The sequence below is a fragment of the Culex pipiens genome, chromosome 2 (assembly GCF_016801865.2).
Source record: "Culex pipiens pallens isolate TS chromosome 2, TS_CPP_V2, whole genome shotgun sequence".
In the NCBI taxonomy this organism is placed as follows: domain Eukaryota; kingdom Metazoa; phylum Arthropoda; class Insecta; order Diptera; family Culicidae; genus Culex; species Culex pipiens.
In genome coordinates, this window is record NC_068938.1 from 151,194,569 (window position 1) to 151,219,033 (window position 24,465).

The 24,465-nt window shown below is 35.8% G+C and overlaps 1 protein-coding gene and 2 non-coding genes across 3 annotated transcripts in view; 1 reads left to right on the plus strand and 2 right to left on the minus strand.

The window, feature by feature from the left end:
* LOC120427538 (matrix metalloproteinase-2) overlaps nucleotides 1–24,465 on the minus strand; it is a 574,651-nt gene that overhangs the window by 503,487 nt on the left and 46,699 nt on the right. The window lies entirely within an intron of this gene.
* Nucleotides 23,379–23,460, minus strand: Trnas-cga (transfer RNA serine (anticodon CGA)). Its single transcript has one exon. It is a non-coding gene; the product is annotated as a tRNA-Ser (tRNA).
* Nucleotides 24,374–24,446, plus strand: Trnar-ucg (transfer RNA arginine (anticodon UCG)). The gene has a single exon. It is a non-coding gene; the product is annotated as a tRNA-Arg (tRNA).

Sequence of the window (24,465 nt, forward strand, 5' to 3'; positions counted from 1 at the left end):
AAAAAAAATTATATCGTCATTAGAAAATGGTGGGCTGTTTGGGTGAGACTTAGAAAACTTCAATTTTCGTGTTTCTTTTTCTTTAAGCCGCTGTATCTCAGCAACCAAAGGTCCAATCTTCAATGTCTCTTAGACAATTTTATAGCAAATTTTCTGAACTTTTCAAAAAAAATATTTTTAGAGATGGTCACTCATGGTCACTATTTTTAAAAATTGAAAAACTGCAAATATTATGTAAAGTACTTTTCGATTGTAAATTCAATTTTGCATTTAAAAATAATGTCAAACTTGTTTTTGCATGGAACTTCGTTTTTTTCCAAAAATCACTATTTTTTCAAAAATTCATAACTCGGCGGCAGATTTTTTGACCATGTTTCTCTATGGCTCAAAAGTTGCGGATTTTTGTCCCATAAAACATATCAAAAAATCTCGAAAATCAAAAAATACGTATTTTGGGAAATTGAGTTTTAATAAAAAAAAAGTTGATAATAAAATCCTCAAATTTTTTTTCCGTGTACCTATTTTTTTCTCAATAGTCCTCAACAATACCTACAACTTTGCCGAAGACACCAAATTTATCAGAAAATTCACTCAAAAGTTGCAGCTGTTTGAATATTCACATACCATTTTTGTATGGACAGCTGCCAAAATTGTATGGAGACTTGTATGGGTGAACCAATGACACAAAATAGCATATTTGGTCATAGGGAAGGCCCCCACAAAGTTTGAGTCAAATCAAAAAATACAAAAAATAAAAATGGTCGAAATCGGCCGATTTCGTAGAGAGTTGCTCATCCTGTATTTTTCGTCAGTCTTTTGGTAACATTTTAGGCAATTTCCTCAAAAATTTTGAACGAAAAAAATCGTGACATCACCTTTAAATTTAAGTTTTAGACTTAAAAATCAAAAAATCTCATAGATGTGGAGTGTATTTTTGTTTCAGTGTATTTTTTTCAAAAAGCCCGTCGAATTTCCTACAAGTTTGTCTTTGACCACTTTTTGATACGACGCAACGGCTTCGAGATACAGTAATTTTTATATTGCAAAGTACAAACATATTTAAATACCTTACGCCCTCCTCAAATGTTATTTTCGAGTACTATTGGCTCCATATACACAAAAATGGCTCATATAGGACCAGGATAACATGTCTACAAAGTTTCATTGAAATCGGATAGAGTCGGGTACAAAAGTACCAGAAAAATTCCTGACTTGAGCTGGAATTGCTCTCACTTTAACATTCACCAAACACCAATCTTTACTGAAACAAGATCGACTTTTCAAAAGTGTTGATTTTACATTTCATTTTTTGATTTCCAAATTACCGTAACTAATCAAAACCAACACAAATGCTCGCAAAATCTCTTGCTTTTTTCAATTATTTTTGAACAAAACAAATGCAGCACGTTCTGTTTTAAGTTTGAAAAACTCAACTAGCCAATATTGAGATTACCTTTAGTTTATTTTTCTCTCTGTTAAACCAATAGTGTGCCAATTCCCTCGAAAGTGGGTCAATCTGGTATCAGGTCAATCTGCGGAAAGCTTCCAGCCGATTTACGCGTTTTTGCTTCCTTAACATTTTCATGTTGTACGTGCCTACCAAAGTTAATAAATGATTGAAATTGGAAGCGTTGCGTGAATAATTTACGATTCGATAGCTTTTTTTTCGGAGCTAGTATATTTGCTTGTGTCATAAAACTTTGTGTTGATTCTGGGCATATGTGTTTGTGTTGCTGGGTAGAATTGGCCAAACATGAACTAGAGGACAACTTTATCCGCTTACATTTGATTTTTTGTTAGTGAGAAGTTTTCTGAAATGTTTTGATGATTTTTTTAAAGTTTTTTTTGGAAATATTTCACTGTTTATTTTCTACTTTAATTTTCACTTTTCCAAATTACCCCTTTTTCAAACCATGTTCAACATTTTTTTACAATTTATTTGCCCCCAATAGTTTTTGACCCGTTTGGGCGTGAACAGTCCCGGATGGTCAGCAGATTTCCCGAGGGTAGGGATCGATGACCACCAACCGCACTCTTGGACCGTTGGGCTACCGCCTGGTCGTCAATAAGTCATCATCTGATATTGACGCTAGGGTGGTCTATTTAAAGAACTCAAATGAAATAATTTATAAATCAATATTATTTTTTTAATTTTTACATTTGAAGACAATGTGTTACATGATTTTCACAGTAAAAAAAATAATTGTTTTTAACACTCCTCCCCCAAAGATTCAAACGTTAGAACAACACCGGAGGCCAATTTTTTTTGTTTGATTTTTGTTTTCTGCCCAACGAATGATGATGGTTCACGCGGCGCTACGAGTTTTGAATAAATGATTAATGGAATGGCACCCAGACCAAGGGGCCTGGAAGGACAGTGTTAGTTAGGAAGCGGAGGGTTGCGGGGGAGGTAAAGTTTTTGAATCAATCGATGCGTGTCATCCATTGTATCGATAACGAAAGACCCCCGGGAACTGGGAGCGGCCTTCGTCCGGTATTGTTTTCGGGGGAAAAGAATTTAAAGCAAAGTAAAAGAATAATGGTGGTGCAGGAAACGGATATGAACTCGATTAAACACTTTTGAGAGTTTTTTGTGGCAAAGTTTATGATTGATTTTGACTTGGTGAGACTTTGTTAGACGAGAAATTAGTTATCTTTGAATGTTTCCTGTAAAACTTAATTTCATATGATTTGTAAAATAGAAACAAAAGATGTTTAAGGTGTAAGGAATCAAAATAGTAACCTTCAACTGTGAAATAATGGAAACAATTTTTCAAACGAATGCTTCCTCGAAAATTACCATCAGCTCAATAAATCACAAACGCAGCTCACGTGAACAAAAACTGATTGGTTCCCCTTAACCCACCTCACCCATTCCACGTGCCATAATTGAATGATGAGCCGATATTGAAACGACAAACATTTGATTGATTATTAAAAATGCAATATTTTTATCCGACCCCACCTCGCTGACCCCCAACCCCCCAAAAAAGCAGTAAATTTTCCATTCGACCAAGCCCACCACCAAAACAAAGCGCACACCACAGGTCATGGATTAACAACCTTCCTCAGTGCAACACCTTCCCTTCACAGTTTGTCCCGGGTGATAATCGGACCACCCACAAACAAAACCCGCCATGACCTGGTCGAGGGTGAGGTTGATCCCCCCCCCCTCCACCCTTCACCCTCACTTGCACCACGTGATAAGGACTGTTGATACTGGCCGGGCCCGGCAGTCGATCAGAATTGACGCACTTCATGTGAGTTCGAAACTCACACACAAATCGAACGGTGCATACAAACACTCAGTTGCCTTTTTGAAAAGTTGTGTTACCCTTAATTTAAATTGAAAGGTATTATTAGACAATCTTTACTACAAAAACCAGTAACATTTTCAAATATTTCAGAAAATTTCAATTATTAAGGAATTTTGGAGAATGTTTGATTGTGATAATTATGTCCATTTAAACCAACTAAGATATGGAGTAAAGAAGTTTTCAGTTATGAGGAGTTAATTTTACCTTAGTTCATATTTATAAGATAAAACTACAAAAAATACCCATATAAAATTGCAAATTTATACTGAATCTGATTATGTAAGTGAGTCAAAGGCAAAAAAATATGTCAAAATGCTCATTTTGTTAGCACACAATATATTTTGTAAAAGAAACTTAAAACAAAAAAGGCTGGTCTGATTTTTGGCTAAGAGAAAAAAAACTGTTTTCTGGCATGTTCTAGAGTGAATTGAAATATTTCTTCAAGATATCCAAAGCTACTTTTTTTTAAACATTTTTATCATTTTTTTTTTAAGTTCATTAAAAAGATCGCTGACTAAAGCCAACTAAAAAATCGTAACCAACCTTACACACCAAAAAATTATTAATATCACACTGAACGGAATTTAAGATTCGATGTAAATATGATGAACTTAATTCAAAACCTGACGTAGAATTATGTTTCATTAGATGCTGAATCACTATTTCTCATTTGAATCACAATATGAAATATTCAATCAATTATCGTGTAAAATTAATCATCGTTTGACTTGATTTTGTGTTCTATTTGATGCACATCATTGGAGCGTGTTTTGAGATGTAATTTTATGTTGCATTTAACTGAATATTAAAACAATTTGACCTTTCTCTCTTAAGAGTGCAAGTCAAACGTCAGCCATCTTCGTGTAGTGCAAATCGGTGCGTGTTGAGTTTGCAACGTGTTCCAAAAAAACTGAAACCCCTTGATAATTCGAGGTTTATTCAGTAAAAATATTAAAGTAAGTACTAAAAAACTGCAGCTGCAATAAGAGCTAAATATGAATTGCAAAAGGATAACAAAAAATTGTTTATTTCTATTGCTAGCTGAACGACGATTCTCCGTAGGATGCCGAAGGTTAAACAGAAAAATATTCCCTTCGTTGGTGCTACGGGATCGGTCCGGCAACACACTCCACCTTAGCGGCAACTAAATTGGCCGACGTCCGGAACGGAATGGCTTGTACGGGACCAGATAGCAAGCCGCACCGAACGTGATGCCGTCGTTATTCAACTGGCCAGAAATTTGGTCATCATCAATTATGCGGAAACTTTTGACCTTGTGGAGATCTTCCGTGGAACCATCAGCAAGTGACCACCGGGAACAGATGATGTCAGTGAATGGGTTGACTCCGGCGGCGACCATCGTTCCAAGAGCACCGAAGAAATAAGTGAAACAAGTGCCGGCCGCTCGATTTCCCGTGAGTGCTTCAAGATTTTGCAAAATCACTGATAAAGCCAAAGTTTTGTTTAAATATTAACGAAAAAACAAGATGTGAGTGTGTGTGTGTGTGTGATAGTAAAATAAATGTTACATTGACGATGATTTACAAACTTGTTTTCATTTCTAACCTAGAAAAATCACACCAATACCAGCAGGTGGACCACTAAAATTACATCAATATGAAAATTACATCCAAGAATTTCAGCTCGTGTAAAATTCAATGCGTTGTCAAAGGCTAGAAAGAAACATGTAATTTTCAAATCTGATGTAATATTGTAGCAGATATGACGCTCCAGTTATGTGCATCGAATCAACAGAAAATTACACGATTATTTTTTGGTGTGTAGAAAAGGCCCAGCCCTTTCAAAATGTTACTTTTGATTCTTAAATTTCGATAATAAAAGTTGCAAAGTTCCTAAAATATTATCTAAAAATGAGTTAAATTTTTAACGAATGCAAATTTGATTTTACATTTAAAAATGATTTTTGAAATATAGTTTAATAATATTTTCCATGTTTCCATAAAAAAACCCTGTTTACATTCAAAATGTTTTAACCCTCTACAACCCAACCCCGCCTTTAGACGAGCTTCGATCTAAAAATTCTAATTTTTTTTTCAACCAATTTTTGATCTTTGAACTCTTAAAATTTTAGGGTTGGACGTTTTACTTGTTTTATGTGACTTTTCCAATGTATTTGGGTAATTCTCCGCCAACTCAGTCTGTGATTAACAGAGCAGCGAGTCAGACGTGCGTCCCTCACACACCAAAAAAGTGCTAAAAAGTGCAAAAAATGCCTCACGGCAAGAAAAAGAGGCGGTCCTCACCAGCAGGATCGGCAGATTTGAAGAAGCTAAAGAATGCCGAAACGCTACCTGCAAAGCCAGGCAGTTTGAGCAAGGACGCTCAAAACCAGTTCGCTACCCTCCCTGTGGACGTGAGCGAGAAGGAAGAATTTGAACGACGGGAAAAGTTGCCACCCATTTTTGTAAAAACGTCGTCATCGGACTCGGTTCGAAAGTGGCTGACCGGGTTTATCAAATCTGGTGCTTCACGAGCTTCCATTCGCTTGTGTGCCGATGGACTCAAAATTCTGCTACCTACCAGAAAGGATTACAACTACGTGCGGGATTTCCTGAACAACACAAAGATTGAATACTACAGCCATGACGATCCAGGAAACGACCCATGAAACAGGTCCTCCGAGGCCTGTACGACATGGATGTGAGTGTGCTGAAAGAAGAGCTCAAATCTCTGAAGTTGAATGTAATCGAAGTCTTCAAGATGACGAGACACAACAAGGACATCAAGTATCGTGATCAACTGTACCTGGTTCATTTCGAGAAAGGATCGACAACGCCGTCTGAGCTGAAAGCAGTTCGGGCAATTTTCAACATCATCGTGTCTTGGGAACGTTATCGTCCAGTGCACCGTGACGTGACACAATGTCCGAACTGTTTGCAGTTTGAACATGGTGGAAGGAACTGTTTCATCAAGAGTCGTTGTGCAACCTGCGGAGGTGAGCACAAAACTCAAGCTTGCAACACAATCAACGAGAACATCGAAGCGAAATGCTTCAATTGCGGTGGCGACCATTCTACCAAGAATCGGAGCTGCCCAAAACGAGCTGAGTTTGTGAAAATTCGGCAGCAAGCGACGACGAGGCACCAACCAAATCGTCGCAAAACACCACCAACTTTCACGGACGTGGATTTTCCTGCTTTGGCGTCACCAGGAGCGGGATCTGTTCGAGTGGTTCCAAATCTGCAGCCATTGCCGTTGAATCAGCGGCAAAAAGTTGCAGAGAATACAACACCTCCAGGCTTCAGTCAGCAACCGAGTAGTTTACTCGTTCTAATGATTTTGAATATTTCAATGAATTTACTTTTTTAGTTTTAAGTTAAGAATAGTTGTTAAAGTGATTTTTTTTTTCGTTTTTACCCAAATGTATTCGATTAAATGCAAAAATGTAAAACAATTTGAAGTAAATAAATGAATGTGAACAGTTAATAAAAAAACGAAAAATACAACAAAGATGAAGAGCATTTAGCCATACCACTTAGAATGTAAAAGAAATGTAATTAATATAAGAATGTTCAATAAAGACATATTTAATTTCAAATTTCTCCGCCAACTCACACAGCAGTTGCCCTTTGTCTTTGGGGTAACTTTTGTCCCTGATCACGAATCCGAGGTCCGTTTTTTGATATCTCGTGACGGAGGGGCGGTACGACCCCTTCCATTTTTGAACATGCGAAAAAAGAGGTGTTTTTCAATAATTTGCAGCCTGAAACGGTGATGAGATAGACATTTGTTGTCAAAGGTACTTCTACGTAAAATTAGACGCCCGATTTTATGGCGTACTCATAATTCCGAAAAAACGTATTTTTCATCGAAAAAAACACTAAAAAAGTTTTAAAAATTCTCCCATTTTCCGTTACTCGACTGTAAAAAAATTTGGAACATGTCATTTTATGGAAAATTGAATATACTTTTCGAATCTTTGCAAGGTTATTTTTTAGAGTGTAACAATGTTCTACAAAATTGTAGAGCAGACAATTACAAAAAAAATTATATATAGACATAAGGGGTTTGCTTATAAACATCACGAGTTATTGCGATTTTACGAAAAAAAGTTTTGAAAAAGTTACTTTTTGCGTTTCTCTTTGTTTCGTCGTCCGTGTCTGTCGCGGGTGACCATGAACGGCCATGATCGACGACGACCAACTTTTTCAAAACTGTTTTCCCCTTAAAAGGGGAAATTGAAGTGCAAGCAACAAAAATCAATTAAAAAATATGTCTCTGCTTTTAAAAACCGTTTTTTTGCTGTTTGGGTCGAGTAACAAGAAAAATTAAAAATGTTTACATCGGTCTTATATGTTTTATATAAAGTAAAAAAAAACGTACTATAAACTTAAATTTTCGTGAAATTTAGGCAGGCCTAAAAAATCATATGGAAATAGTTACATTTAAATGTTACTACACAAGAAAAAAATGATGGTAATTTTCATCAGGAAATGGTGACAGATTTTGTGTCAAAAAGAAGAATGTAAATTTCCACACTGTGCTCCAAGGCTACGCCCATACAGTCCCGTGGGGATTTGGGAGGGGATGTTTTTGTTGTTCACTAGTGGTAAAAGGGCAGGGAACCCATGCGACTTTTAAAATTGAACGGAATATTTTTGGGAGATTTGGAATGGGGGTTAGGGGAACTTCATCGGGCCGATGAAAATGGTTGATTGCGTAATGTATTACATGATTTGGATGTTTGAAAGTGTAAATGTGTAAATTATCAAGATGATTCCAGGAAGTTGTGTAAATAAATCATATAGTCAGTAGATAAGTTTACGTGTAGACATTTAATTTGAAATAATTCCAGGAAGCTGTAAAAAATAAAAATAATTGTAAAACTAATACTCTAGATAGATCCACAAATTAAACAATAGAGACACAAGAAAAAAAAGAGCAAAACAAAGCAAAAAATAGTGCAATCAGCTGAAATACTTAACACGCATTCCCCTGCATTGTAATATTTTTTGACATGTTTAAAATTTTTTGAGTTTAAGTAAACTTTCAATGTGCAGTATCGGAAAAGGTAAATTTCTTTGAAAAATATTTTCTTGAAATCTTCGTTTTTTTTTATCTTGTAATCATTAGTCATTAGTTCAAATATGACTACCTTGAAAAATATTTACATCGGCCTAAACTAGAAACTATTTATTTCATTTCTTTAAAAAATAAGTTTCATTAAAAACCATACATCCCTCTACAGAACAGTTAATTAAAACATTAAAAAATAGGTCCAAAATTAAAACAGATCAGTTTTCAAATTATTTTACATTTACTTACTCTGCTAGGTTGCGATACAATCTATTTTCACTAAGCTCAGGCAAATTCAAATGTCGTCGACATGAGTTGTTCATATTTGCTCAAATCTTATTAAGTTATTAAATCCAACAGAAGTTTTACACAATTGATGGTTTTCAATGCAACTGACTGCACAAAATACCGCACTTTCCCGGCCAACCGAACCGCCGTACTTCAAACTTTATTATTATTATCAATATATTAATATGTTATAGCGGTAATCAAAAACAGGAAATTGATCAATTGGCATTATTGAATTGCCGGGGCGAAAAACTTTTTCGGCGATGACTGTTGGAGAGTTTTGCGGTTGAAACCGGCCGTCAAAACAGCACCACCGGTTTGATTCGGCGGATGATGAAGCTTGTAATTTGGGCTCAGGTGATAATTCAATTCCGAGGTGCGCGCACAGCTTGATCCGCCGATGGCTAATTAGATTTTGAGATATTAATTAGGATCGGAGTTTGTGCGACGGGGACACGTGTGTTGTTTTCCCGGAAAGTTTCCGCGCGAATCACGGACAAGCGCCGTTGTTAATTATTTGAATTGATAGCTTTTGGTGGGAAATGGGGAGGGGGTTGGTGGTGACATACCAGTTTTGTGAATAAAGATTTGGCTGACAAGTGCTAATCAGTTGTGGTAACTGGAAATCAACCATGAGTTGACTATAATCAACATTTTGTTGTTCCGTAGAAATCAAATTGAAAAATTATCAAATTTATACTTCAGCTACCACATGTGGTTCAACTTCTTCTCATGGTAGAAGTGACTGACATGTGACAAAGTCACTCGCTTTAACCAGCCAGATGTGAATGATTACGAGTGAAAGCAACCAAAAACCGGCTCAGAATTCACCGTGAACTTCGGTAAAGCAGAAATGCCGGAAAATCCAAAAATACCCCACTTTTAAGTGTGAAAATTATCTCCCGCACGCTAAGTGAAGCTGCTAAGCCGGTACTAAGAATAGCCGAGAGTGATCTCCACTCCTCCCGTTTAGCATATGCTCTAGAAATCATCCTCAATTAACGCACAAGTCACCGTGGCCGCGAGGTTACGCCGTCGCAGTCACAGAGATCTCGTCAGAGATCTTGAAAGATAAGCTCGAAGATCTCGGGTTTGAGTTGCAATCACATCTACTGGGGAGTGTTTTTAGTTGCGCCACAGTTTCAAGCAGTTGCAAAGAGCAAACGATCTTCCCAACGGGGACACCCGCCGTCCTTTGGGTTTTGAAGGGCTAACCGAATTGGGGTTAGTTCTTTCCAGCTCTGTTGGGAACAAATTTTTGCATCCTCGAAATCATCATCAACAATGTACGGTGTAATTGCAAATTGCGTTGAACGTTACGTCCAGCAATTAGTTTGCAAAACAAGCTGCTAAAAAGCAGCAGCTGCGAGTCACTTTTCCAATATGCAGTTACATAAACTAATTAATAAAACTAATGAGAATGGACCAGGATTAGGTGGGTGGCTGCACGCTGCAGTTTGCGATTGCAAAATTGCACTCTGCTCGTGTTTAAATGGGATGCAATTTGGTGATGGTAAAGGGTCACGTAAAACACTTTCGGTCACTTCCATTAGCATTCAATTTTGGACAGGATTTCCCAAAAGAGTATTAAACATTAAACATTAAACATTAAACATTAAACATTAAACATTAAACATTAAACATTAAACATTAAACATTAAACATTAAACATTAAACATTAAACATTAAACATTAAACATTAAACATTAAACATTAAACATTAAACATTAAACATTAAACATTAAACATTAAACATTAAACATTAAACATTAAACATTAAACATTAAACATTAAACATTAAACATTAAACATTAAACATTAAACATTAAACATTAAACATTAAACATTAAACATTAAACATTAAACATTAAACATTAAACATTAAACATTAAACATTAAACATTAAACATTAAACATTAAACATTAAACATTAAACATTAAACATTAAACATTAAACATTAAACATTAAACATTAAACATTAAACATTAAACATTAAACATTAAACATTAAACATTAAACATTAAACATTAAACATTAAACATTAAACATTAAACATTAAACATTAAACATTAAACATTAAACATTAAACATTAAACATTAAACATTAAACATTAAACATTAAACATTAAACATTAAACATTAAACATTAAACATTAAACATTAAACATTAAACATTAAACATTAAACATTAAACATTAAACATTAAACATTAAACATTAAACATTAAACATTAAACATTAAACATTAAACATTAAACATTAAACATTAAACATTAAACATTAAACATTAAACATTAAACATTAAACATTAAACATTAAACATTAAACATTAACCAATAAACATTTTTGGTTTTTAGTTTTCATTGGGAACCACTGCCTCAACTGCCTTTTGTTTTGATTTATTCAACACTCGCACAAAAAAGTGCTGAAAACATCAAAATTTGTGCTGGTTCGCATAATTCCGATGAACTTATGAGAGGACCCATTAGGAAGTCCTGAGCTCACCGGTACAAGAGCATCCAGTGCAATTTCAATGTACGCAATTTTTGAGGATCCGGACAGTGAATTATGCCAACTTGCTCCAGATGTGACGATTCAATTGCGGGCGATCCGGTCTCGAACCGAAGACTTTTTTCAATCTTAAACGATAAAGTGGGTGGTGGTTTGATCCACTGCGCTGACCACGGTTGGTTGATAATTGATTTCCAAAAAATAAGGTAAAAAATCAAGTCTGGATCTAAAAGTAGCAACCGCATTGAACCGCGAAGAGGTGATCTATTTGCGGAGGTAATTGACGATTTCAGCGAAAAAGTGCGAGCTCCAAATGTTTTCTTGAAAAGTCTGATATGAATGATGATTGACAGCGGTGGAGATGACCATGCGGGAGTTTATTTGTGACAGAAACTGCGTTATCAACGGGTTTGAAGTAGTTAGTTGCAGTCACATTTTTTCTTATTATTTGCTAGAACGCAATCAAGGTCTGTAGAACATGGGCTGACGATGCTGATATTGAGTCGAGTAGAAAAAAAATGAAGATTTATGAGCAAGGCCTAACGAGATAAGGGAGACAAAACAAGTGGATGGATGGCAAACACTTGAGAGACAGACACTTGAAAAACTATCAACGATGTTTAGATTTCAATTATGAGCAAATTGGTACAGATTGAATGGTTTGGCACTTGAGAGTTTGCTTGCTCTATTTATCGAAACTAATTGCAAAGCATGATGATGATTATTTGACTGTTCCTAATTTTAAAAATTTAAACTTCAAGTTGTTATTCGTTGTTGTAATTTTTATGTTATTGGATTTTTATTGTAATAACATACTTATAACGCTTTTAGCTATTGTTCGAACAAATCTTTGTTGTATTTTTTGTTATTTTGATAACTAATTCTATCATCCCAATAACAGTTGGAGTTATTCTTCCATAACAAAAAATGTTATTCCCAAGTTGTTTTAGCTTTTAGCCAATATCATACCAATAACAAATTTTGTTATGATGACAGAAACTGTTATCAAACTCTTATGCAAAAATGAATTTTTCTAGAAGATTTCTGTTATTTTTACACTAGGTATTTGTAATTGAAATACTATGGATTTTTCTATTACCGTCTGCCCGGGCAAGTTCATTATTTCAAACATTGTCCTGTTAGTTTTGAAATGTTTTAACAAGTTGCAAAAAGAAGGTTTTTTTTTTCAGCACGACTCGTACAATCCGAGTTGGATAAATACGACGAGTACTGAAAAAAAACTACTATTTCAGCTGAAGTTTATAAAATATTTTTTTCAACATTTCGTTAACAAAAAAAAATTTATGGGTTGTTTTCGACTGGTATACTTGTTGCGAGTTGTTTGTGGCTTTCTCAGTCAATAAAACAGATCAAACGATTTTGTTGTTTGAAATTGCCCGACGTTTCGGCTCGGGTTTGAGCCTTTTTCAAGGGAAACTATAATTGGTTGAAACAAGTTAAAATACACATCAAAACAAACAAAGAAATGGACATACTTATGGTCTAATCGTTATCGTTAAAAACGTTAGTTGCAAACGGTGGGACGTGTCTAGGGGGATGGTGTTGTTGGTGGTGCTATTGGTACAAAATTGAACGGTTAGATTTGAACATAAAACATAATTAAAGAACATACTGCACAAACATGAGATTTGTTCGGAGATCTCATACTATCACTACGCACTGTTACGATCACTTGGCTACTTTTGGGACAACATGGGATTGGTACAGTTTTGGCTCAATAGTTTTGGCTCAAATGTTGGGTTCATTTTGGTTTTTGGTGAGTTCCTCTAGGGACATGTTTGTGCTGATATTGTTCCTGCGTGTAATATGTGTGTTGATGGAGTGTAGTATTCCTCATCAACCGGCTGTTGCCCCGCAATAACATGAACAACACAACAGTGAAAAACTATCAACGATGTTTAGATTTCAATTATTATTCAATTCAATTATTCAATTATTATTTCAATTACAAAAGTATAAAAATTGAAATTACGAGCCATGGTTTCAACATTTTAATGAAAAAAAGTGTTTTTAAATGCATTATACACCTGTTCATTTGTTTTACCATCATTAGTTTCCAAAAGATCTATGTACCGTAAAACGGAGTGACTTTGATAGCCGGGGTGACTTTGATAGGTTTGCGATTTTCCCGCAAAATGAAGAGTACAATTAAACTACGTAAGGAATGGTTCAGAAACATACTGACCGTGGTAGAGAAGTGTTCAAAGTACCTCATGAAGAACTTTTCATAAATTTTTGAAAAGTTTATAAAGTTAGTTAACTATAGTTAAGAAAATGTGGATGAAAGTCATTATTTTAAACTTCTCAAAGTGTCATGATTTTCTCAATGAACATGATTTTTAATCGGAAAACGGAATGCATTTTCGGATTCTTTGGACAATTTTCCACTAGGAGAAGGTTAAATAAGTTTGTAAATAATAAATAATATGTGTTTTTGAAACACAATTCAAAAAAATCTCCAAATTTATAGGCAAATTCAGTTGAACAAATTTCATGTAAAATGTGAAAACTTGTGATTCGTGCTTCGAATTCAGTATAAAATGCAATATAAATCGATAATTTTATAAACAAAACTATTTTTAACAAATTTCAGGCAAAATTCCGACTTTTTAACAATTTTACCTAAAATTTATATGTATTTTGTTAAAAAGCTTATAAACTTAGTTAACTTAATATAAACATTGATTTTTTTCTTACAAACTATATCAACTACTTTAGTGATGGTACATTTAACGTACAAATAAGGTTTGAACATCTTAAATATGATTTTAACAAGAAAAACTATGACTATCAAAGTCACCCCGGAATTAAAATCAAGAATTTTTAACGTAACTATTTTTCTAAACACTATTGAAAAAACTTTTTTTCCAAAATAGTGCATGGACTTTGTGTGGCCTACCCCAGTACATGTTTTAAAAATAATAATCTTGAGAAAAACCTTACCTGTTGGAAAATATTCTAAAAACAAATCGAAATTCTATCAAAGTCACCCCGGTTTACGGTATTTCAATTCGTACGGAATGGTATGTAATCATTCTGAGCTTGGAAGAGAAGTGTCTAAAGAATTCTTTGAAGAAGTTTTCATTAAATTTTGAAAAGTTTAAAAAGTGAATTGACTATAATTAAGAAAATGTTGAAAATAACATTATTTTGATATTCTGAAAGTGACATGATTTTCTCAATGAACATAATTTTAAATCGGAAAATGGAATGCAATTTCGGATTCTTTGGTTAAAATTAAGTTAAAATAAGTTTGTAAACAATTGATATTATGTGTTTTTGAAAAATAAATAAAAAAATCTCCCAATTTAAAGACATTTTCAGTAGAACAAATTTCAAATAAAATCAGAAAACTTATGATTCTTTTTCGATTTCAGTTTAGAGTGTAATATGATTCGATAATTTTAAAAACAAAACTAGTTTTGACGAATTTTAAACTTAATTTTGATTTTTTAACAATTTCACCTAAAAATTATATGTATTTTGTTATAAAGCTTAGTTAACTATTCATAAACATTGATGGTTTTTCTTAAAAGCTGTACCAGACACCTTAGGCGTCATCCATAAAGTATGTCACGCTCTAGGGGGGGGAGGGGGGGGGTCTGAGAAAGTGTGACATTGCGTGTTATAAGTATAGGGAAAGCGTGACAAAGGGGGGGAGGGGGGGGGTAAATGTTGGCTGATTTTAGCCTGACGTACTTTATGGATGAAGCCTTAGTGATGGTAGATTTGACGTAAACATAAAATTTGAACACATTTAATCTTACTTTTACAAGGCTAACTATGACTATCAAAGTCACCCAATTTTCAATGCCACTATTTTTTTTAAAACAATATTGAAAAACTTTTTATCAAAAATAGTGGTTGCACCATGTGTGTCCTACCTTATAGTACTTGATTTCAAAATAGTACTCTTATACAAACCTTACCAGTTGGAAAATATTTCAAAAATAAATTGAAATTCTATATTGTCACCCCGGTTTACGGTATTTATTGATCCTTCTGAAATTGTGGTTTATGCAACAAATTGCAAAAAGAAGAGCTATATGAAAAAAACTAACTTAATCCACCTATGTGGTTGATGCCTTCCTCACTTTTTACCAAAAATGGGTAATATGAGTGGTTTGGACACACATTTCAGCATTTTTTTAGATCCAGAAAAAAAGAACACAGATATAACTTATGTGGTGATAACTCGAGACAGGGTTGCCAGATCTTCAATATTTCGGACTCTTTGAAAAGCCCTTTCAATTGCCTAACCAACGATGGGTCGGATGATGGATCCGGACATCGTTTACATACATTTAAGTGAGATCCGGCTTCAAAAAAGTACATAAATATCACTTATGTGGTAATAACTCGAGACAGGGTTGCCAGATTTTCAATGTTTTGGACTCTTTGGAAAGCCCTTTCAATTGCCTAACCAACGATGGGTCGGATGATGGATCCGGACATAGTTTACATACATTTAAGTGAGATCCGGCTTCAAAAAAGTACATAAATTTCACTGAAGTGGTAATAACTCGAGACAGGGTTGCCAGATCTTCAATGTTTTTGACTCATTGGAAAGCCTTTTCAATAACCTAACAAACGATGGGTCGGATGATGGATCCGGACATCGTTTACATACATTTAAGTGAGATCCGGATTCAAAAAAGTACATAGATATCACTTATGTGGTAATAACTCGAGACAGGGTTGCCAGATCTTCAATGATTTGGACTCATTGGAAAGCCCTTTCAATTATCTAACCAACGATGGGTCGGATGATGGATCCGGACATCGTTTACATACATTTAAGTGAGATCCGGCTTCAAAAAAGTACATAAATTTCACTGAAGTGGTAATAACTCGAGACAGGGTTGCCAGATCTTCAATGTTTTTGACTCATTGGAAAGCATTTTCAATAACCTAACCAACGATGGGTCGGATGATGGATCCGGACATCGTTTACATACATTTAAGTGAGATCCGGATTCAAAAAAGTACATAAATATCACTTATGTGGTAATAACTCGAGACAGGGTTGCCAGATCTTCAATGATTTGGACTCATTGGAAAGCCCTTTCAATTATCTAACCAACGATGGGTCGGATGATGGATCCGGACATCGTTTACATACATTTAAGTGAGATCCGGCTTCAAAAAAGTACATAAATATTACTTATGTGGTAATAACTCGAGACAGGGTTGCCAGATTTTCAATGTTTTGGACTCTTTGGAAAGCCCTTTCAATTGCCTAACCAACGATGGGTCGGATGATGGATCCGGACATAGTTTACATACATTTAAGTGAGATCCGGCTTCAAAAAAGTACATAAATTTCACTGAAGTGGTAATAACTCGAGACAGGGTTGCCAGATCTTCAATGTTTTTGACTCATTGGAAAGCCTTTTCAATAACCTAACAAACGATGGGTCGGATGATGGATCCGGACATCGTTTACATACATTTAAGTGAGATCCGGATTCAAAAAAGTACATAGATATCACTTATGTGGTAATAACTCGAGACAGGGTTGCCAGATCTTCAATGATTTGGACTCATTGGAAAGCCCTTTCAATTATCTAACCAACGATGGGTCGGATGATGGATCCGGACATCGTTTACATACATTTAAGTGAGATCCGGCTTCAAAAAAGTACATAAATTTCACTGAAGTGGTAATAACTCGAGACAGGGTTGCCAGATCTTCAATGTTTTTGACTCATTGGAAAGCATTTTCAATAACCTAACCAACGATGGGTCGGATGATGGATCCGGACATCGTTTACATACATTTAAGTGAGATCCGGATTCAAAAAAGTACATAAATATCACTTATGTGGTAATAACTCGAGACAGGGTTGCCAGATCTTCAATGATTTGGACTCTTTGGAAAGCCCTTTCAATTGCCTAACCAACGATGGGTCGGATGATGGATCCGGACATCGTTTACATACATTTAAGTGAGATCCGGCTTCAAAAAAGTACATAAATATTACTTATGTGGTAATAACTCGAGACAGGGTTGCCAGATTTTCAATGTTTTGGACTCTTTGGAAAGCCCTTTCAATTGCCTAACCAACGATGGGTCGGATGATGGATCCGGACATCGTTTACATACATTTAAGTGGGATCCGGCTTCAAAAAAGTACATAAATATCACTTATGTGGTAATAACTCGAGACAGGGTTGCCAGATCTTCAATGATTTGGACTCATTGGAAAGCCCTTTCAATTATCTAACCAACGATGGGTCGGATGATGGATCCGGACATCGTTTACATACATTTAAGTGAGATCCGGCTTCAAAAAAGTACATAAATTTCACTGAAGTGGTAATAACTCGAGACAGGGTTGCCAGATCTTCAATGTTTTTGACTCATTGGAAAGCCTTTTCAATAACCTAACAAACGATGGGTCGGATGATGGATCCGGACATCGTTTACATACATTTAAGTGAGATCCGGATTCAAAAAAGTACATAGATATCACTTATGTGGTAATAACTCGAGACAGGGTTGCCAGATCTTCAATGATTTGGACTCATTGGAAAGCCCTTTCAATTATCTAACCAACGATGGGTCGGATGATGGATCCGGACATCGTTTACATACATTTAAGTGAGATCCGGCTTCAAAAAAGTACATAAATTTCACTGAAGTGGTAATAACTCGAGACAGGGTTGCCAGATCTTCAATGTTTTTGACTCATTGGAAAGCATTTTCAATAACCTAACCAACGATGGGTCGGATGATGGATCCGGACATCGTTTACATACATTTAAGTGAGATCCGGCTTCAAAAAAGTACATAAATTTCACTGAAGTGGTAATAACTCGAGACAGGGTTGCCAGATCTTCAATGTTTTTGACTCATTGGAAAGCCTTTTCAATAACCTAACCAACGATGGGTCGGATGATGGATCCGGACATCGTTTACATACATTTAAGTGAGATCCGGATTCAAAAAAGTACATAGATATCACTTATGTGGTAATAACTCGAGACAGGGTTGCCAGATCTTCAATGATTTGGACTCATTGGAAAGCCCTTTCAATTATCTAACCAACGATAGGTCGGATGATGGATCCGGACATCGTTTACATACATTTAAGTGAGATCCGGCTTCAAAAAAGTACATAAATTTCACTGAAGTGGTAATAACTCGAGACAGGGTTGCCAGATCTTCAATGATTTGGACTCATTGGAAAGCCCTTTCAATTATCTAACCAACGATGGGTCGGATGATGGATCCGGACATCGTTTACATACATTTAAGTGAGATCCGGCTTCAAAAAAGTACATAAATTTCACTGAAGTGGTAATAACTCGAGACAGGGTTGCCAGATCTTCAATGTTTTTGACTCATTGGAAAGCCTTTTCAATAACCTAACCAACGATGGGTCGGATGATGGATCCGGACATCGTTTACATACATTTAAGTGAGATCCGGATTCAAAAAAGTACATAAATATCACTTATGTGGTAATAACTCGAGACAGGGTTGCCAGATCTTCAATGATTTGGACTCTTTGGAAAGCCCTTTCAATTGCCTAACCAACGATGGGTCGGATGATGGATCCGGACATCGTTTACATACATTTAAGTGAGATCCGGCTTCAAAAAAGTACATAAATATTACTTATGTGGTAATAACTCGAGACAGGGTTGCCAGATTTTCAATGTTTTGGACTCTTTGAAAAGCCCTTTCAATTGCCTAACCAACGATGGGTCGGATGATGGATCCGGACATCGTTTACATACATTTAAGTGAGATCCGGCTTCAAAAAAGTACATAAATATTACTTATGTGGTAATAACTCGAGACAGGGTTGCCAGATTTTCAATGATTTGGACTCTTTGGAAAGCCCTTTCAATTGCCTAACCAACGATGGGTCGGATGATGGATCCGGACATAGTTTACATACATTTAAGTGAGATCCGGCTTCAAAAAAGTACATAAATTTCACTGAAGTGGTAATAACTCGAGACAGGGTTGCCAGATCTTCAATGTTTTTGACTCATTGGAAAGCCTTTTCAATAACCTAACAAACGATGGGTCGGATGATGGATCCGGACATCGTTTACATACATTTAAGTGAGATCCGGATTCAAAAAAGTACATAGATATCACTTATGTGGTAATAACTCGAGACAGGGTTGCCAGATCTTCAATGATTTGGACTCATTGGAAAGCCCTTTCAATTATCTAACCAACGATGGGTCGGATGATGGATCCGGACATCGTTTACATACATTTAAGTGAGATCCGGCTTCAAAAAAGTACATAAATTTCACTGAAGTGGTAATAACTCGAGACAGGGTTGCCAGATCTTCAATGTTTTTGACTCATTGGAAAGCATTTTCAATAACCTAACCAACGATGGGTCGGATGATGGATCCGGACATCGTTTACATACATTTAAGTGAGATCCGGATTCAAAAAAGTACATAAATATCACTTATGTGGTAATAACTCGAGACAGGGTTGCCAGATCTTCAATGATTTGGACTCTTTGGAAAGCCCTTTCAATTGCCTAACCAACGATGGGTCGGATGATGGATCCGGACATCGTTTACATACATTTAAGTGAGATCCGGCTTCAAAAAAGTACATAAATATTACTTATGTGGTAATAACTCGAGACAGGGTTGCCAGATTTTCAATGTTTTGGACTCTTTGGAAAGCCCTTTCAATTGCCTAACCAACGATGGGTCGGATGATGGATCCGGACATCGTTTACATACATTTAAGTGGGATCCGGCTTCAAAAAAGTACATAAATATCACTTATGTGGTAATAACTCGAGACAGGGTTGCCAGATCTTCAATGATTTGGACTCATTGGAAAGCCCTTTCAATTATCTAACCAACGATGGGTCGGATGATGGATCCGGACATCGTTTACATACATTTAAGTGAGATCCGGCTTCAAAAAAGTACATAAATTTCACTGAAGTGGTAATAACTCGAGACAGGGTTGCCAGATCTTCAATGTTTTTGACTCATTGGAAAGCATTTTCAATAACCTAACCAACGATGGGTCGGATGATGGATCCGGACATCGTTTACATACATTTAAGTGAGATCCGGATTCAAAAAAGTACATAAATATCACTTATGTGGTAATAACTCGAGACAGGGTTGCCAGATCTTCAATGATTTGGACTCTTTGGAAAGCCCTTTCAATTGCCTAACCAACGATGGGTCGGATGATGGATCCGGACATCGTTTACATACATTTAAGTGAGATCCGGCTTCAAAAAAGTACATAAATATTACTTATGTGGTAATAACTCGAGACAGGGTTGCCAGATTTTCAATGTTTTGGACTCTTTGGAAAGCCCTTTCAATTGCCTAACCAACGATGGGTCGGATGATGGATCCGGACATAGTTTACATACATTTAAGTGAGATCCGGCTTCAAAAAGTACATAAATTTCACTGAAGTGGTAATAACACGAGACAGGGTTACCAGATCTTCAATGTTTTTGACTCATTGGAAAGCCCTTTCAATTATCTAACCAACGATGGGTCGGATGATGGATCCGGACATCGTTTACATACATTTAAGTGAGATCCGGCTTCAAAAAAGTACATAAATATCACTTAGGTGGTAATAACTCGAGACAGGGTTGCCAGATCTTCAATGTTTTGGACTCATTGGAAAGCCCTTTCAATTGCCTAACCTACGATGGGTCGGATGATGGATCCGGACATCGTTTACATACATTTAAGTGGGATCCGGCTTCAAAAAAGTACATAAATATCACTTATGTGGTAATAACTCGAGACAGGGTTGCCAGATCTGCAATGTTTTGGACTCATTGAAAAGGCCTTTCAATTGCCTAACCAACGATGGGTCGGATGATGGATCCGGACATAGTTTACATACATTTAAGTGAGATCCGGCTTCAAAAAGTACATAAATTTCACTGAAGTGGTAATAACACGAGACAGGGTTGCCAGATCTTCAATGTTTTTGACTCATTGGAAAGCCCTTTCAATTACCTAACCAACGATGGGTCGGATGATGGATCCGGACATAGTTTACATACATTTAAGTGAGATCCGGCTTCAAAAAAGTACATAAATATCACTTATGTGGTAATAACTCGAGGCAGGGTTGCCAGATCTTCAATGTTTTGTACTCATTGGAAAGGCCTTTCAATTATCTAACCAACGATGGGTCGGATGATGGATCAGGACATCGTTTACATACATTTAAGTGAGATCCGGCTTCAAAAAAGTACATAAATATCACTTATGTGGTAATAACTCGAGACAGGGTTGCCAGATCTTCAATGATTTGGACTCATTGGAAAGCCCTTTCAATTACCTAACCAACGATGGGTCGGATGATGGATCAGGACATCGTTTACACACATTTAAGTGAGATCCGGCTTCAAAATAGTACATAAATATCACTTAAGTGGACATATCTCGAGACAGGGTTGCCAGATCTTCAATGTTTTGGACTCGTTGGATAGGTTTTTCAATTACCTAACCAACGATGGGTCGGATGATGGATCCGGACATCGTTTACATGCATATAATTGAGATCCGGATATTTATGAAAACACATTTTTATACATAACTTTTGAACTACTTATCGAAACTTCAAACAATTCAATAGCGATGTATGGGACCCTAAACCAAGTCGAATGCAACTGGTTTGGTCAAAATCGGTTCAGCCAGTGCTGAGAAAACTCAGTGAGAATTTTGGTCACATACATACATACACACACACATACACACACACATACACACACACATACACACACACATACACACACACAGACATTTGTTCAGTTTTCGATTCTGAGTCGATATGTATACATGAAGGTGGGTCTAGGAGCTTTTAATCAAAAGTTCATTTTCAGAGCAGGATTATAGCCTTACCTCAGTGAGGAAGGCAAAATATGACAAAAAATCGATATTTTAACAGTTTAACTCAACTCGAGGGCAGATTCAGAACTAACGAGCAAAATTGCATAGAAAAACATGTAGTTGGACAATTCACAACAATTTTGGAATTGCATTATGGTGATCCCACACACTCTCACTCAAAAATTATTAAACTTTCAAACGAAGAAATGTTGTGTTCTAAGAAAAATACTTTTTTAAGCTGTTTTACTGCTAGATCACCTCTTTCTAAAGCAACCTGGCCCATAAAATTTGAACTGCGCCTTTTCGAGATATTTGAGTATTAAATTTGCCTCTCTTTTACCTTCAAATGGCTGTAACTTTTCACCCTTAAGTCCAAATTAACTCACCCCAAATATCACTTTTTCTCAGAACCATGAGTAATTAAAAAGTGCTGTTAAAGGTTTGCTCAAATGCTTCCTTTAAATTTGGTCGTAGAATGCGTAGATAATGAGCTAAAATTTTGTTAATTTGCTTGGATTGGCAAACTCGACAAATTTATCTGAAGACATAAAAACCAGAAAAATATTCCTGAAAAGTAAGATTTTTTTAATCCTCTTGATCGTGGACTTCCCTAATTTTCAACTAAACCAAATGTTGACACTTCCCATTTGCAACAACCCTTCTGAATACACAAGAGCTCCAAAATATCACGATTTTTCGTAAAATACATTTTTGCAATTCCGTCGTGAAACTACTTACTTTTCCTGTCATTCTTGAACGACGAAATAGCCTACTTTTCTGTACCAAAAATAACAGAATCGAATAGCAACACTTTTCCAAATAAATGCTGAAAAGTTCTACTTTTCAGCACTCAAATGGGTGCTGAAAAGTTGAACTTTTCAGCACTTGTTTCGAAAAGTAACACTTTTCAACATTTTTTTTTTGATTTAAACGATTTATTGACAAAATACATGAAAATTTTACATAAAATTTCACTCAGTGTGTGTTTTTTGGAATTGCAAAAAATGTTGTATGGAACTCGTTGCAAAACTTGATTTTTTCAGCACTCTTCGTATTTATCCAACTCGGTGAAGAAGTGAAGAAGTGAGCAAGCAAGTTTTTGTGAAAAGTTTTGCAAAATTAGTTGTTAAAATAGTGAAAATATAGCAAATTGGATGGAGTTAGGAGCGAGTGCTTAACCTGCCAAAAATACGAGAATATCCCTATTTGTTCAAATTATCATTCTTACGTTTAGATAAGAGACACGAATTCTCTAAATTTCTTTTGTAATATATTTTGAAATTGCATAGAATATCACAACTCATTACTCACAAACAAAAACGAAAATTCCTTCGCAGCCGGTAGGATTCGAACCTACGCTCCCAGAGGGAATCTGATTTCGAGTCAGACGCCTTAACCACTCGGCCACGACTGCTGCTGTGTTTGCTTATTTAATTTTTTGCACCGAACGATGGCCCATTTTTTGAAACCACTTTTATGCCTCGTTTTCCATCCCATGCCTCTAGCTTGTCAGTAGGACGTGGTCATAATCTTCAATTAGGATGAATATGGATGTCACTGTATATAAGACGAGTGTGTGAAATTTTTGGTTTGCCATCCCCTCGTTTTTGGTCGCTTTGTCAAAATATGATACGATGTCATGCTGTGGGAATTTCTTGGTGACGTGATTGACGTGTTGTTCTACTTAACTTCTCATGAGTGAGTTTTTTAGTTGCGTTCGCTACTTTGAATAATTCGAAGTGAGTTCGAAATTGTTATTACAGAAGGCATTAAAGTTATGCAAAATGCTCATAATTTCCGTAGTAACATTTCAAAAGGGCGAAACTTCAGATATAAACAAACAGTTTATCCCACTTGCTCTAGTGATGGTTCACGTTGAGTTATCATTTTACGCAATAATCTCAGAAAAAGCAATTCTGTACTTTTTAAGCTTCTTTTCTCTATGTTTTAAGTGAGTATTAATTTAATAAGAATATTTTTTTGGACGAATTTTAACGAGAGATCTCAGAATTCTTTAAAACAAAAAATAAAATAAAACTAAAATTCAAACAAAACAATCATGATCAATTTCAATAAAGTTTAAGATTTAATAGTTTTGTGTAATGTACACTGAAGAAAATATGGCTGTCAAATTCAAAGCAAATACATTTGAAAAAAACCTTAAAAAGCGACATAATAAACCAAACAAGAAACGTGGCAAATTTCTCATACCAATACTAAATGCTTACTACTTATCAGTAAACGTAATGCCTATCAAATTTCGCTCACCAACCTGGAATTATCCAGCAGGTGACCTCGGGCGTTAATTTCCCCACTCCTCCACAAGTGGCCGTGTGGCCTAATGGAGAAGGCGTCGGACTTCGGATCCGAAGATTGCAGGTTCGAGTCCTGTCACGGTCGACTGAAATCTTTTTTTTTG